This window comes from Rhinolophus sinicus, linkage group LG10, assembly GCF_036562045.2.
Source record: "Rhinolophus sinicus isolate RSC01 linkage group LG10, ASM3656204v1, whole genome shotgun sequence".
In the NCBI taxonomy this organism is placed as follows: Eukaryota; Metazoa; Chordata; class Mammalia; order Chiroptera; family Rhinolophidae; genus Rhinolophus; species Rhinolophus sinicus.
This window is the reverse complement of record NC_133759.1, coordinates 57736581-57754554: the sequence shown is the minus strand read 5'-3', so window position 1 is coordinate 57754554 and position 17974 is coordinate 57736581. Positions and strand designations below refer to the sequence as shown.

The 17974-nt window shown below is 43.9% G+C and overlaps 1 protein-coding gene and 1 pseudogene across 2 annotated transcripts in view; both read left to right on the top strand.

The window, feature by feature from the left end:
- PRICKLE2 (prickle planar cell polarity protein 2) overlaps positions 1–17974 on the top strand; it is a 338765-nt gene that overhangs the window by 73265 nt on the left and 247526 nt on the right. The gene's annotated exons all lie outside the window — the stretch shown is intronic.
- LOC109461172 (RNA polymerase II subunit A C-terminal domain phosphatase SSU72) lies at positions 15047–15778 on the top strand (annotated as a pseudogene).

Below are 17974 nucleotides of genomic sequence, written 5' to 3'. Positions count from 1 at the left end.
GGGATCTAGAATATTTGTAGAAGGTCACAGAATGGTTTACTGGGCAGTCAATGCAGAGTTGTATGTTGTCTCTGCTACTTACTGGTGCTTTGGTCTTTTGCAAGTGCTTAATCTCTTTGAGGGACGGATCCTGTTCCCTCATCTTTAAAATCATTCTCCTCAGTGTGTTGTGCCAAGGAGCAGATGAAGTAGTGCATAAAAAGAATTTATATGGAGATACTGTGTGCTGAGCACTAGGCGCCATGTTTTAATAGTCTAAGAAATGTTCCTTGATCTTAGTGAAATTGCATTCTGAGGAGGAAAATGAACCTAAAGCCAAGTGTGTGTACAATTGTATGTGTCAGTGTGTGTGTGTGTGTGTGTGTGTGTGTGTTTAGAAACCAGTGTGTTTAACACAGGTGTTGTCATCAAAGAAATGTTTTGACAACTGAAGGTAATTAAAAAAAATTCCATCCTTTCCTTTCCTTACACATTGTGAAGGGATACTTAAAAACAGTCCGTAAAAAAACCTGTTTTCCCCACTCATCCACTTCTCTCACACATTGTTAGTTCCCCTCCATCTTTGTTTTCCAGACTTCCGTAGAAATTCATCAGAAAATGCTCTTCCCTAGGCCCCACATCTCTTCAATGACTCCTGTACCCCCACTTTCTCTCACTTCAGTTTCACAAAGGTGTAGATTCGTCCCCTAGAGAAGGCACACGCTCTCTGCAGACCTCAGGGTAGAAGCATAACAGGGAAGGCAGAAGGTGGAGATGAAACCAGGTGGACAAAGCCAGGAGGACTATAAACACCGTGTATCATTATTTGTCTCATCACAGGGTCACCTGAACCTAATGCTGTAGGACGGTCCTATTGTGGGAAGCCACCATAAGGGCCAGCACCTGTGCCTGGAGAAGTCACAGGAAACTCCGCAGAGGAGGTCTCGAGTTGGGTCTTAGAGGAGGGGTACAGTGCATTAATGTGGCAGCAGGAAGCAGTGTCCTACGAGTTAGGGAAGAGAAAGATGTTCCGTGTGCCTGGAATGGGAGCGACGTGGGAGGAAGAAGCTAGAAAATGAGGCTGGGCAGGTTACTTGTGTCTGCGTGTGGTATGACCCAGCTCTACACAGGAACTCTCCATGCCCTGGTTGCAGATGCCTCTGTACACCTGCAAGAAGACCATTTGCAAATGATCCCTCCACGACCACGACGGCAGGTGGGTGAGATCACTGTGTCCCATCTGGGCAACCATTTCTGTCCCCTGAAAAACTGCAGACCTATGCTGGCAGCATCTTTGTTCACAAAGGGGGAATGGTCGATGTTTATTTCCTTGGTTTCTCAACCAGATCACTTTGGGTTGCAAGTGACAGAAACCTAACTTAAGGTGACTGATGCAACAAAGAATATTGGCTCATGTAATGGAACAGTCAGTGGGTGGGGAGGGGGTGTGTAGCACTGGCTTTACGCTTGGACACTGGTGGTGTGGTGATTTCAGCAGGAGCATGTCTGTCTGTCTCCTCTGTTTTCTCTCTGCATTCCTTGTCCAGAGAGACCCTCTTCTTGTGGTGGCAGGAGGACCCTAGGGAGCCTCAGATTTACATCCTATCAACATAGTTACCTTGGGAAAGGATCTTTCGTTTCCAGTCCTTCCTGCAAGAGTCACGTGATTGGCTGGCCTTGTACTGAGGTGGGGCATTTGCCCATCCCTGAACTGTCTGGCCAGGAGGATGGACTGTGCTGATTGGCCAATCCTGGCTGATTTGTACCGGGATGGGAGCTGCCCATCCTCCTTCAACCTGGTGAACTGAGAACGAGAGACAGGTGGTTCCTCAGAGGACCATATAGGTGCTGTTACCAGAAGTGGGAATGGATCTTACAGAGACTAAAACCACAGATGCCCTCAACATATAGCGTCCTTTTCATCTGAATGTAAGCAGTGAGAAGAATGACCTACACCAGAGATAACGAACACAGCGATTGACAAGGCTTTTTATGGAGGGAAGGGGAGTGACTTCAGGGAATGTATGAGCAGCAGGAAAAAAGATTTGAAATGAAGCCCAACTTCTTATTGTTTATTAGTCTCTTGTTTGCTGAGGAGAATCAAGCAGAAGAGAAGTTGATTGCGTCTGATTGCTTATAACAGTGTTCAAAAGACATTTTATCACACAATTTAGATGGGTAAACATCTGAGAAGTGATGCCACCTTCCAAAGTTATAAACAGAGTGGCAAGTCTCCCTTGCATTTATTTAGGCTTTCGCCAATGCAGCCTGCGCTCATTGCTTAAACTAAGGAGGAGTGTGTTAACTCAGGACAGATGGCACTTAATACTGACCACACATGAAGACTGGTGGCCCCAGGCCCCAAGTTCAGGCAGAAGGCCAGACAGTCTTGCTTCCATATGGGATGAGTAGCACTGGATTCTAGGATGCTGTGGTTTAGGAGTGAAACTGCAGAATTATCTTGGCGAGGTAAACATTGTTACTCTGGATAATTTTAATGACCATTTTATAGCAGGGCTTTACCATTTACCTAATGCTTTCAGGTGCATCTCTTCACTTTATCCCCACAATCACGTATGTAAAGTTTGTTCACCTCCATTTTTACAGATAACAAGTGACTGACTTGAGGTCACAAAGTTGTATTGTATTGGGACCAACACTTGAGCATTTGTATCTCTATCTTTGACTTAAAATCCAGGGCTGTTTTCACCATTCCATAATTACTTGCCCAGTGGTCCTCCTTAGTGATTAAAGTGTTGCATTTGTATATATATGTCTATCAGTGCAGGCATCAGAATTAAACTACCCAGTTTCAAGGCTCCGCTCACCTCCTCTACCAGAGGGGTCCCAATAATTTTCCTAAGCCATCCTTGACCGTATTTTTTAATCTCCAAAGTATTATATATGCATGTGATGGTCCAATTGGGGAAGGAAAAAAGATTAACATGCAATTAGGATTTATTTTTAAATAACTAAACCACTAATATTTTAAAACTTTTTATTTTGAAAAAATCGAAAATTACAGAAAGTTGCAAAACTAGTACACTGAAGTCACCTAAGGTTAATATCTTACAAAATCATACATTCGTCAAAACCAGAAATTAACTAATAAGCAACAGACCTTATGTAAAATTTACCAGCTTTCCCACTAATGTCCTTTTCTCCTCCTGGATTCTCTCCAGGATCTCATATTTCATTTAGTTGTCATGTCTCCCAATAGTCTTCTCTAATTTGTGACAATTCCTCAGCCTTTGTCTTTTATGACTATGACATAGTTGACTAAAACGGACTATTTATTTTATAGAGTGTCCCTCAATTTGGGTTTGTCTGATACTTTTGCCTAATTAGATTGAGGTATGTCTTTTTGGCAAGCAGATCACAGAAATGATGCTGTACTCTTCTCAGTGCACTGTATCAGGAGGTACATGATATCAACGTGTCTTAGTATTGGTGATGCTAGTTTTGACCACTTCTTCAAGGTACTGTCGGCCAGGTTTCTCCACTGTTTTTCCCTTTGTAATTAATGCATATTTTATGGGGTGACACTTTTGCGATTATGAAAATATCCTGCTTCTCATCATAATTTTGCCCACCAATTTTTAACCTCCATTGATGATTTTTGTAACAATTATTATTGTGGCATTCACCTAACAGGCTTCACTAAAATTTAATAAATAAATTTTCCTTGGTGCTCTAACTCAGATGTCTTGTTATATGGTCACATGCCATCGTAGCATATACTTAGAAAAAATTTTCTTATCCTGTGTCTCTTCACATACATGCATATTTTTACCCACTTAAACTATAATAGTTCATGGACAATCTTATAAATACCTTACTTTTTGTAACAAGAAACACAAAAAAGATTTTTTTGGAAGTGTATCATTGACTCACAGGATTGACAGGAGGTTGGAGAATTAAGCTTGGAACTTCAAGGTCATGCAGGGCGACCCATGGAAAAGACAACATTCTGCTTTTTATTGCCCACTGGAATAAAAATCTGTCCTTGCCCATTTCACTTAATGTTATGTCATAGCATTTTTACATGTTTCCAGTATTACCAGTTACTATTTTTGATACCTGCATGATATCCCACGTACTACAGTTGGATGTGTAAGTTGTTTCAACTTTAGTAAGGGATGCATTAATAAATATCTTCATGCCCAGTGTTTCTGAAACTTGGCTGTACCCTGGAACAGCTTAGGGAAATGTAAGAAATACTGATACCCGGGTCATTCCCCCCAGAGATTGTGACATAACAGTTACGACTGTGGCCTATGCATGGGGATGTTGTAAAGTTCTCCAAAGATTCTAGTGTGTAGCAAAGGTTGAAAACTGTTGGTCTAGAAGCTTCTATGGCCTACGCGGAGTACGTTTTCTTACACGTGAAGAATCCATGTATTCACTACTTCCTGTTGACCATAGAAATTTCTGCTGTTTTTCTCTCTAGACCTAAACAGCACAAACATTCACACTCAGAGATATTCACACATGTAGGCAGCCTAAGATTGCTTTACAGTATCACCACATTCTGCTTATAGGAATACGGTAAGTTATGTGAGTCCCTGGTGCCTTTTTTCCTTCATCCATAAAATGGAGATACACTGTGTCTCCTTCCTAGGGTCATGGGGATGATTTGAAAATTGAAATTCAGACTCTGTTTTTTAAAAAAAGATTTTATTGGGGAAGGGGTACAGGGCTTAACTGGGGAACAGTGTGTACTTCTAGGTCCCTCTCCAAGTCAAGTTGCCATCCCCTCAATCCTAGCTGTGGAGGGTGCAGCCCATCTCCAGGTCCAGCCACCACTCAGTCAGTTGCAGGGGTGCAGCCCACCATCCCTGTGGGAGTCGAGGTTCAAACTGGCAACCTTGTGGTTGAGAGCCAGCGCTCCAACCAACTGAGCCATCCAGGAGCTCAGCTGCAGCCCAGCTCAAGGTGGTGTGCCCAATCCCCTGTGGGTCGAACTGGCAACCTTGTCGGGTCGAACTGGCAACCTTGTGGTTGAAAGCCTACTGGCCCATGCGGGAATCGAACCGGCAGCCCCCGGTGTCAGGAACACAGAGCTCCAACCACCCAAGCCACCGGCGGGCCCGAAATTCAGACTCTTTATGCACAGCTCTTGAGTGCAGCCATTTTAGAGAACAATTAGGCAATATCTGATTAAAAGGAATATTTGCATCCCCCGCTTTCTGTAAAGAGCTTCAGGCACGTAACAGGGGTTAAATTATTGGGTTAAGAAACCACTGAGATGGCGTTTCTCTCGAGCTGGTTTTAAGAAGTCAGGGAGCCATCATGATGGTGGTTCTCCAAGACTGGGTTTGGTAGAAAGCATGGAAGAGGCTTTAACTTCCTCTTCTTACTGGGAGCTAGCCACTTTTGATGTAGCCATCTCAGCATGGTAAGTTTCCTTACCAGTTCTTTTGTTTGTTTTCCCTCTTATTTTGTTTAAAACCTGTTTTTTATTTTGTTTTACACACCTGAATAGTTCTGAATTACCTGTGTGACATCCTAAGCATTTGCTCATAAATGCCAGATTCCTAAAGAATATTGGAATGAAGTTAAGTCACAGAGTGAGTGATGGTAAATTCAGGATGAGAACCAAGTTGTTCTAACGCTGTTCGGTATGTGGTTCCTTTTTAAATTCCAAAGCATTTCATTGATTTAAAATAGCAGCTGCCATTATTGAACACTTATTCTCTGCCAGGTACCATGATGAACATTTCACAAGTTTTATTTAATCTTCACAACTTAATCTTTCAAGGGTTAGCTTGGGTTTGAAATAAGTGTTCATTTTAAAGTTAAGGAAACATAATAATAATTTATTCAATTCCGACTGTGTCCCAGGTACTGTTCAAATAGTCTGATTTGAACTCATTTGCTATTAACTAATTTACTCAAATAGAGGAGAAATAACTTACCCATTGTCATACAACCTGTGAGCACAGAGGTGGGAATTAAATCCAGTCCTGTCTCCTTGATCACTGAATTGGATTATTTCCCCTAAGGGGTGATGTTTGGTCAGTTCTGTAAGTGGTCAGGTGCAGAAGACATGAGGGAGGTTTTGTTTCATGTCATTCTCAGCCAAGCACTGACCGGTTTGTAGGTGAAGCAGCATCTAGGTGCATAGGGGATTGGTGGCCCCTGACTCAATGGAAGTGCCTGCAAGATAGGGTAAGCCCAACATTTTATGAAGTTAGGTTTAGGAATAAAATATCACACAGAACAGCCTTTTCTTGATAACATTAACACCAAAGTGAAGGAAGATCCCTGTTGATTTTCACTCCAGGAAAGAATGGGCCCTTCAAGGCAAATTAGCTTAGATTCGGTTGTCCCAGAGCTTCTGCAGTTGAACCTGGCCATGCTGTGCGAAAAGAGTTCAGCTCCTTCTTGTTTATTATTCACAGTGAAGGTGTTTATTTTGAGGGTTACTGCTAGATGGATTTTATAAATGCTATTCCAGGACTCTAATCTCGTATGTTTAGCATTGGGTCTTTATTCTGTTGCCTCTAGAACACCCACATTTCTGTGACTTTGCAGAGCCCAAGACTCACTCTGTGCTTCATTAATTTCCCCCAAACAGAAATGTTTCCAAAGAATTAATGCTCAGCTCTGTCACAAGGTGGTCCTTTCTTCCTCAGGCCACCGACCTGCATTCTGAGTTTACCTCTCATCTCATGAAAAGCTTCCTGAGGAGGCGTCTTGCTCAGTGGGCATCTTAGCCTGGTGTGCGCCAGCATCTTGCAGCCCCAGTTTCCATGCCTCTAGGGAACCATATTCAGGGAAGTGATGGACACCGAAATCGGTTTGACAGATCTCTAATCCTCTGTCTAATGGAAAGCTGTTGTTGGAGGTGGTTCTTACTGGTGACTCTTGTAGGAATTCAGTTTCCATCCCCCTCTGAGCCCTTGCAGCTTTCTCTCCCATGGCATCTGTGGACTCTGGCTACTAAGGGATGAGAAGGATGGCACACAGGATGAGCAATCCAGCAGTAATTGTGTTCTAACCCAGGGAGGAAGAGGCAGGTCTCTCTTCTATAGGTGGGAATGGATTTTCTGGCATTAACGTTCACTTTTTAGTGTTAGGTGAGCAGTAAGAAGATGAAGTAAAGAAAAAAAAAAAGATTAAAGGGTGGGGACAGAACCTATTCTCTTTTCCAAAATTGATTACTGTCTGCCTTCAAAGTGCCTTCCAGATGGGCAAATGCTACGAACAGAAAGTGCAGAGAAGCTGAATTCACATGGCAAGTGGGGATTTTAAAAGTTCAGCTCATCGGCAATGAAAACAGTGCAATTAAAACAAAGGAGGTATCATTTGAACTATCAAACTAACAAAGTATTTTTTGGTTTTTATTTATTTATTTTTACTTGCCAGTGATAATACTTAGTGTTTAAGGGTGCTGAGTGATAGGCGCTTACGTACACTGCTATTGGGAATAAACATTGGTTCCACATTTCTGGCAAGATGTTATAAAAAGGCTGAAAAAATATTCATGGCTTTTGACTCAATAACGTCATTTCCAGGAATCCTTCCTAAGAAAATGATTTTTTTTTAAAAAAAAGAAACTGTATCATTCAGGTGTTTATAGCAATGTGTTTTTTTCATAATTGGAGATGACTAGCAATAAGGTTATGAAACATTCTAGCAACAGGGGGCTGGAATAGTAACATATTGAAATAATGTAGCCATTAAAAGTGATATTTACTAAGATTTTTATGAAATGGAATATGCTTTTAAGGTGTTGATAAGTGACAGTTGTATATTTACTTTCTCATTATTTTTAAAAACAATACATGCACAGAGAGAAAAAGGCAGAAAGGAAATATACCAAAATATTAATGATGGTTGTGCCTGGGTAGTAGTATTTTCTTTCCCTTTTAAAAAAAAATTCTGTGTGAGGTGACCAGTTAGCACAGTTGGTTAGAGCGTGGTACTAATAACACCAAGGTTGCCGGTTCGATCCCTGCATGGGCCACTGTGAGCTACTCCATCCTTTAAAAAAAAAAAAAAAAAAAAAAAATCAATCTGTGTATACTTAGATTGTTTAATTCTGTTCTGTTACATAAGCATTTATTTAACCAATTCATGTTGATTAAGTGTCAATTATATCAACTCTGATTTATTATATTGGTCTATTTATCTTAGAAGTATTTGTACATATACATAAATTGAGTATAATGTTGAGAGTTGCTTCCTCAGGGCTGTCAATAGACTGTGAGTTTCTGCCAATGAGGGCTAATGAACTCTCCTGAACTTTCCACAATATGAACATGCTTGCCAGAGGGAGGATGATGGAAAAGTCATCATTCTTCTATCATTACTTCATGGTCTCATGAAAACTATGAACTCATGATACCTGGAAAAGGGCTTATAGTAAATGGTGCTAGATGTGCCATGAAGTACCAAGGAGATCTATAAACAATGGGTATTAAAAATGCAAGAGCTACACAGAGTAACTTTTATATTTGGGAGGAGGGGTATTTATTTTTAAAATAAGGAAGGAAGGGCAGGATAAAGAAAGAAGAAAAGAAGGGAGAGAGGGAGGGAAATAATTTTCCCAGTGAACTCTTTGTGTTACACCTTTAGGTGATTGTTTTGGACCTGCTGGACAAGTGTGCTTTTGAAACTGAGAGTTAAGTGGGTCCGTGACTTTATTTCTCATTGTAGATTGTAAATGTCACCTAGGTGGTACCTAGTAGTACAGAGGGGAAATCACTGTGCAATTTCAAAAGAGCGTGTTCTTATGAATGGTTGTCTGGGCTCTGGCCCTAGCTCTAACCTTAGATGAACTTCAACTGTTTGTGCCTCACTTTCCTCATCCATAAGTTAGGGATTTGAAAAATGATCTTTGAGGCCCCTTAGCTTCCAGTGATTTTGTGGCTCAGTATGAATTATCTGGAGATGTTCTGCACTTGCCAAGAGAAGAAACCAAGCCTTATTCTTCTAGTATCCCTTGGGTTAGCATGCTTCTCTTGGCATAGGTAAGACTGCCATGATTGTGGATGAGTGCCTGATCCAGTGGTCACCTCATGAGGATCTTTCTTGAGATCTAGGAAGAGGTTTTGCTAGCCCCACAAATAGTTAGAGGTGATAATAAATTGCCTGTCATATTTTAAGTGCCATGCCTTGTCACACTTACTCCTCACAGCTCTCCCGAGAGGTAGATTTACCTATTGTTGTTTGCCCTGGAACTGTGCGATCCATTTATTTGCAAATTTTTTCAGTAAATACCTGTACTGTTTGATCCACAATTGGAGTTCCATGAATACGGAGGGCCAAATATGTGCATTGATCGATGCCATTTTATATAGGGGACTTGAGCATCTGCAGATTTGGGTATCTGGGGGGGGGGTGTTGAAACCACCTAGGTAGTTAAGTTTAGGGTAGTTAAGTTTTGGGGGAGTCAAATATTATATGCAGATTTTTGACTGAGGGGGTAGGGGGTGTCAGGGCCCCTAACCTCTGAGTTGTTCAAGGGTCAACTCTATACCCATTTTACAGAGGACTAGAGAGGCTAAGTGGTCATGGAAAATCATGCAGCTGGTAGGTGTCAGAGTCAGAGTAGAGTCTAGATCTTGCTGACTCGGAGATACGTGCGCTTCATCGTCATCCATGATCTTTCTTGCGAATCTTTTACTGCAGAATCAATGAGATTCACAAAACATCCCAACCTCAAGTAACTCAAAACAGTAATACAAAATGGCGGCCATAAGCATCAATATGTTCACAATGTGTTTGGCCCGTATAGGTTTTCTTGAAGAATGGGATCAGCTGCTGATGTTTGCAAATTGGCGGTTCCACATTGGCCTTACAACATTGCGTGGCTGTTTGGAACTCATTAATTGGTGCCCCTTTCAGCCCTTTCAGACGGGACACTGCTGTGCTGTGTGCTGCTAACCCCATCTGACCTCTATCTCTTATTTACATTAGTTCTCAGGTTGAAAGAAAAATTCAACCTTTTGGATAATGCAAAAGTGGGACAGCCAGTTGCTGAATGATTATAATCCAACCACAGCTACAATAGAACTGAAAGTGCTATAGATGTAAATACCTCCCCTTTCCCCCTTTAGAAGTAACTGAATATCATGTCTGAAATGAAACTGTGCAAAACAATGAATTATCAGGTACACACTCTGCAAAAGGAGTCTCTTATATTTATAAAAGTCTTTACCAGAATATTCCCTGAAATGATGAACTCACTTAAATTATGATACTTTTGTAAAGACTTTGAATTTAGTATAACTTCCTGGAAATGCCTCTGAAACACAGAATGAAATCCCCCTGTATTTAAATAGCTTTTATCTGCTCGAAGCATCACAACTCCTGTGGCAGTGTCATGGCTGCTGTGTATAAAGGTGCTCGCATTGTTTAATGTGTTTGGAGCCTGAGAAGCTTGGATGCAAGCCCCAGCTCTTCCATGTACTAGCTGTACATATTTGAGGCACCTGGGCAACCTATCTGAGCCTCAGTTTCTTTTTTTGTAAAATGGAGTTTTTTGAGAATGAAAGTATATGTGTGTGTGTAAGAAAAAAATACACACACACATGCATTATTAATTTATATGTTTACTATTATCTGTATCACTTAAATATGGTGCCTGGCCCATTGAAATAATGTGTCTTATGATAGCTGTTATTGTTTTTCTCTTTATGGTAATCTTTGCGAAACTCTTTTTTTATTTTATTACTCTTGATCCTGACCTGACTACTTCCTAATATTTCTTGAAAAGCCTTATAATATCCATGAGAACAGTGCCCTAAGATAGATGACTTTCCTTCCAGTCCAAGCCAGAACAGGAATAATTAATTACCTGGGTTTAAAAAGAAGGAATCATTTGTGAGCAATCCCCAGTGATGGTGTTTGGAAATAACGTCAACCCGCGGTGAGGTTGCCTGGGGGTGAACTTTTGTGCGGGAACTGGGAGAGCCAGGCTTAGCTCAGCTTCTAGGCTCTAGACTACACCGAGGGCAATCCCTCCTGAAATGGGCTCGCTTCCTTCCAGGTCGTCATCCCAGTAATTCTCCAGACACCGGTTTTGTGCAGGAAGTAGGTGCCAAGTTATTATTTGCAGGGAGGGGGGTAAGTAGCTAAACCTCATTCTGTTCCTCCTCCTCTGTCTTTCACATCTTACACTTTGCAGTCCTTGCAGTGTTTCCTGTCACTCTTGTCGTTTCTTTCTTATTGTTCTGTCCTGCTGGAAGGAAAGCACTCAGCAGGATAAAGTAGCACAGCTAATTCTCTTCTTGTCTCTCATGATAAGGCCTTAAGCACTCCATTTCTTACCACACTGTGGCCGATAATGCTTATCTCCTCCCAATATCCATTCTCCCCATCTTCTTTTATGCTGAAATTTAGGAGGGCACATGATAAAGACAATATTGCTCAGCCTCCTTCGTAGCTAAGGAACAGTCAAAATTGTCCCTCAGTTCTGACCAGTGGATGAGTGGAGCTTGGCTCATGTTCTCAGGAGGAAGGGGCAAGCCCTCCCCTCCTCTTTGGTCTCTTAACTCCCAGCTTCAGTCATGTGGCCATGGTGGCAGTGAGCCATCCTTTACTTACAATGATAGCAACACTATAAAGATGGGGGCACAACACAGAAGGAAGCTGGGTCCCTGAAACATGGAATCTTCACATCAGCTCTGGTCTGCGTATCTTCAGATTTCGGCAAGAGAGAAATAAGCTTTCTTTTGTCTAAGCCACTGTTGCTTTGGTCTGTGTGGTAACCGATGATCTAGGATCCAAACACATGTGTGTGTGCACACACACACAACGCACACACACAGCGTGCGCACACACAGCACACACAGCGCGCACACAGTGCACACACACAGCGCACACACAGCGCACACACAGCGCACACACACACAGTGCATGCACAGAGCGCACGCACACACAGCACACATACAGCGCACACACACAACGCACACACACAGCACACACACACACAGCGCACACTAACACAGCGCGCACACACTGTGCACACACACAGCGCACATACAGCGCGCACACACACAGCGCACACACACAGTGCGCACACACAGCGCACACACACAACGCGCACACACAGCGTGCACACACAGCACACACACACATAGTGTGCACACAGCGCACAGCGCGCATACACACAGTGTGCATACACAGCGCACACACACAGCACACACACAGCGTGCACACACATACAATGCACACACACAACGCACACACACCGCGCGCACACAGTGCACACACACAGCGTGTGCACACAACGCACACACACACACACACACAGCGCACACACACATAGTGCGCACACACAGCGCACATACAGCACGCACACACAGCGCACACACACAGTGCGCACACACAGCGCACACACAGCGCACACACACAGTGTGCACACACACAGCACACACACAGCACACACACACAGTGCGCACACACATAGTGCGCACACACAGCGCACATACAGCACGCACACACAGCGCACACACACACAGTGCACACACACAGCGCACATACAGCACACATACACACACAGTGCACACACAGTGTGCACACACAGCGCACACACAGCACGCATACACACACAGCGCACACACACAGTGCGCACACACAGCGCAGATACAGCGCGCATACACACAGCGCACACACACAGCGCACACACACACAGTGCACACACACAGCGCACACACAGTGCGCATACACACAGTGCACACACACAGCGCACACACACAGTGCACACACACAGCGCGCATACACACAGCGCACACACACAGCGCACACACACAGCGCACACACACAGCGCACACACAGTGCGCACACACAGCGCACATACAGCGCGCATACACACAGCGCACACACACAGTGCACACACACAGCGCACATACACACACAGTGTGCACATACACAGTGCACACACAGCGCGCATACACACACAGCACACACACAGCGCACACACAGCGCGCATACACACACAGCGCACACACACAGCGCACACACAGCGTGCATACACACACAGCGCGCACACACACACACACAGGTGCACACACAGCGCACACACAGTGCACACAGCGCACACACACAGTGTGCACACACACAGCGCACACACAGTGCACACACACAGCGCACACACACAGTGTGCACACACAGCGCACACACACAGTGCGCACACACATAGTGTGCACACACAGTGCACACACACAGCGCGCACACACAGTGCACACACACAGCGCGCACACACAACGCACACACACACAGCGCACACACACAGTGCGCACACACAGCGCACATACAGCGCACATACACACACAGCGCACACACACAGTGCGCACACACACAGCACACACACAGCGCGCATACACACACAGCGCACACACACAGTGCACACACACAACGCGCACACACACACAGCGTGCACACACACACAGTGCCATTCCTTTCTGACTAAAGAATTTGTCTAATCCCCAAGGCACAGTAGAAGAGGAGTTAGAAAAATCTGGATTTGAATCCCAGCTGTGCTAGTTATTAACTATGTGGCTTTGAGCAAATGAACGGACCTTTCTAAACCCCAGTTTCCTCATCCACAGAATGGAATAATAACGCCTATCTCATGGAGTTGTAAACATTTTGTAAAGCACTCAGCTAGTTACCTAGCACATGTAAATGATCAATAAATGGGTAGATACATATCCATTGATTTTTAAGCATGATCATTTAGTGCTTTAGCTCAAGAATTGTGAGCAAAGAGACACGTGTCACTTCCTGGTATAGTTTGCCATGTTTTCCTTTCCCCCAGCCATAAGACTGGTGATGCTGCTGACAGAGGCTACTCCATCAGCTGCGACTCAGGAGTGAAGGCCATGGGGCAGAACCACAGCCAATGGGCATGCAGGATGAGGCTAGATTATAACCAATGAGCTGTTAGGATTATTGCTTATCATGCCTTGACCTCTCCTGTCCTTACTAATATGTGTAAAGCCCTTAGCTTGATGCCCAGCAGATAGTAAGTGTTCAACCAACATTAGCTTGTATAATTATGTCTCCTCACTTGTATTTTTTCAATTGCTGGCCCCAATGTTTGGCTAAATTAAAAACTAGAAAAATATGTTCAGTCTTTTGCTATCATTACATTAAGATATGGAAATGTCACTGGCATTGGCCAGTTTGGTCTGAAAGTTCAAGAATAGAATAACCAAAAGAGATGAGGAAAGATGCATTTATAAAAAAACATACTATACCAGTATTCTTGGTCAGGCTTGGTAACCACTGGTCTGAAGGCCAAACCTGGCTGCCTATTTTTGTAAGATCTGTGAGCTAACAACCGCTTTTTCATTTGTAATGGTTAGAAAAAAATAAAGATAGTATTTTGTGATATGAAAATTATATGAAATTCAAATTTCAGTATCCATAAAGTTTTGTTGAAATACCAACCCCCCCTTTTGTTTATGTATTGTCTCGGGCTGCTTATCCAAGTTGCTATACTACTTGGTTTCAACATCCTAAACTGTACATATTATAGGATTATTTTAAAAACCTAAAGAAACCATATATATGGCAATGTACTGAAAAGAATAAGAATCTGTGATAATACTCTTGAGGGAGGAAACCCTTTATAACAGGTGTCATTTGAAACGTATTTGTTGTTGTTTTAACATGTTCCTAGAAAAAGTACTAGAAACCTATGTAAACTAAAATCCTAAAAAAGGTGATCCTGAGTGGTAGGATTATGGATGATTTTTATGTTATATAAAATCTGTGCCTTTGGGTGTTTTCTTTTTGAGTTGTATGCATTGAGCACAGAATTGGAGAGGTTATTTAAAACAGTAAAAGAAGCTTGCTGCCCTGATGCCCATAGGGTGGGCCTCCCTCCACCTGCAGCTGAGCATTGTGGGCCGGCTAGGGGTGGCCACAGGGACACCTTGCACACTCCCAGGCCACGGGGACACCATGCACACGCCGGGCTGCTGGGACACCATGCACACTCCCAGGCCACGGGGACACCATGCACACGCTGGGCTGCTGGGACACCGTGCACATGCCCTGGGCAGCGCGTCCTGATGCCACACGTTCCAGGTGTCGCTGCTTCTACATCATGACTTCAGGGTGTCTTGGCTGCCATCTTGCTCGTGTGGTAACACTGCGGCTGGGTGGGAGCCTCGGAGCTGGACAGTATGGACCATGTGGTTGCCGCCCTGCCATTGTCGCTGCTGCAAGTGGTGGTGATGTGCTCGAGCAACCAGAACCATGGCATGGAGCCACACAGCATCCTCAGCAAATGGGGTTCAGTGTCCGGTCCTCTGGCACAGAGAAGCTTCAGTGAGGCTTCCCGGACCAGCACCCTACAAGACAAATGTTTATGGTTTCAAAACCACATGTGATCAGATGCACGGTGATCTCCTTAGGAAAGATGCATTTTGCATAGGGTGGACAGAAATAAGCGGACCAAGCCCCAGCCAGAAAGGTGCCCAAACCGCAGGGACCTGTTCGATCTGATCATCACCCGCGAGGAGAGCGTGTATGACCAGGTGGCGGAGGATCAGAGTCCCGGAGAGCAGGAGACCCGCCAGGCAGCGCGCACGATCACCGTGGGCACGTAGGCCAACCAGAGGACGCCATCCTGGGCGCCTGCCTCCTCTGTGAGCTCTGCCCGTGCGTTCCGCCCACGGAGGGCACGGCGAATGTCAGCAGTGAGCTGCGGCAGGAGTTCGAGGAGAAGAGCGGCAGGAAAGTCCTGCACACCGCCTGCCTCTACTTACCGGCCGGGGCTGCGTTCCCCGGGAGCCGTCTTTTTGAGCTTCCTTCTGTTACTTCTTTTCCTTCCTGAGGCTTGTTTTCACTTTTAGGGCTTCTGTGGATGGACGGTAGCAGTACCCAAATGAACTCTACTTACGAAATGAGAAGATACACATACATGCCAGAGTAACAACATGTTTTATCCCACTTTTGCTTAATGAGTTCTTGATGTTTTGAAGTTTTTTTCTTTAACCAAAAGGAAAAGAAGTTTATAGCGTATTTCCCCCATGGTATCTGTATCTCATTCTACGCGCCTCCCCTTCTTCTCTACCCGGCTGGAATGTACAAATACCTGAATAATGCAATGGGCTGTGTCTTATTAGGAGAAAACCTGCAATTGTCCAATAAACACATGTTGCTGTTAAAAATAATAATAATAATAAAATAGTAGAATAAGAACATATGATAGAGGGAGCAGAAATAACCCCTCTTAACAATGTTGCGGGTCTCTCAAGTCCTGGTCCTATGTTGTGCTATAAAGGAAGAAAAGATTCTGTGCCAGAGAGTATCTCCTTCAAACTCCATTCCATTGTTTTATGTGCCACCTGGAAACAGAAACATCCTGTTCTTTCCATACTTTTTCAGTCTTGGCACCTGAGCCTGGCATCACCTGTGTGCTTTGGAGACTGTACTTAGAATTTGTGGCTTCTGTAGAACCCCTCGGAACTCCCAGATGCTGTATGACCTGTGTGCTCAGCAGTGTCTGGCAGACACACTAGTTCCAACCTGGAAACTGTTCCCAGCCCTCTCTGCTTTTTAAGAGCATCCATCTGGGACTCATGGCCAGGACGTCAAGTTCTTGCAACCTTTGCCCTTGAATCAGCGTTCGTCCATAGAGGTATCACATGGAGAGTTGAAAGGGGTGTGGTGTGGACTTCTCTGAGGGAGCAATTTTCCCTGTTGGTGGACTTGTGCCCGCTGTCAGAGCCGTCTTGCTCGGTCGGCCCTGGACTTACTACACCCAGGCAGGTGGCCTGGCCTCCTCCATCTCCCAGGAGTCACCTTTTGTATAAGCTGTGTTGCTCTGGAGCCTCCAAGATGAATGTATCTTATATAATTCCTCCTTTGTTCTCCAGGGCCTGGCCAGACCAAATGCTCTCCAGAAGGCATCTCAGCAGGTGTCCTGGATGTGTGTGCTTTATTTAGGCTTCCTCAAGCTATAGCATTTAGTGGACAGCCTAGATAGAAAATGTGGCAGCCAAAAAAGAATCAAGAGCAGTATTTGTTGTTCAAGTCCATTAGAGGGAAACTGATTCATCATTGCGCACACTCAGGTCGCACGGTGCTTTTGTTCCCAGGATAAAAGACAGGCAGAGGCGAGGTAACTCGGGTTAAACACTCAGATCCGAGTCAAGTGCACCTGCATTCTGGTCCTGGTGCTGCTATAAACTGGCTGAGTGCCTTGGGCGTGGTTCTTACCCTCAGTAAATTTTGCTTCCCTTATTATTGGTAAAAGGAAAATTTAAAAGAGCACCTACTTCATGGCGTTAGAAAAACATGACTGAGGCGTTATGATAAGATGCATCACATCACAGTAAGTTCTCCGGCGGTTTGTTTATCTAGTCAGACATCCATGAGCACATTTAGCCCATGGAGTAGTTGCAAGGGGTCAATTTGTATCTGTCATTCATCTGAGCATTGTTTGCTTTCTAAATTTAAGAAACTGTAATGCCCAAGGTTGAATTTGGGGACAATTTACATCTTTTCAAATTTCTATTTATTTGCAAAATTTTTCTTACATTTAAAACTCCTTGCCATCCTCCTATTTTACCAAGGGAATGAGAACACCATTAGTCATAATCATCATAATTAACAGCGGCAAATACTGAAACCCAGGCGTGGCGCTAGGTTTTTTATTCCTTTAGTCCTCACAATAACGCTGTGAATTTGGAAGTTTTATTATCTCCATTTTGCACATTAGGAAAGCGGGGCACAAAGAGTTTCAAGTACCTTGCCCAAGGTTATGCAATTACTAAATGGTGGAGCTGGGATTCAGTCACAGACCATGTGGTTCTGGACTACTGGCTCTTAACCACTGTGTGAAGCATGTCCCAGGTAGCAGCCGCTTGATTTTTTCACGTTGGAATCTAGCCTGCTCTTTTAAGAAAAACTAGACAGTAGTAGTTGAGTACATTCAAAGCAAGCTTTCACTCTGGCCTTGGACGGAAATGAATCATACTTATTCCTTGAACATTTTTTAAAAGAGCTTTCACTAGATCTATGAAAT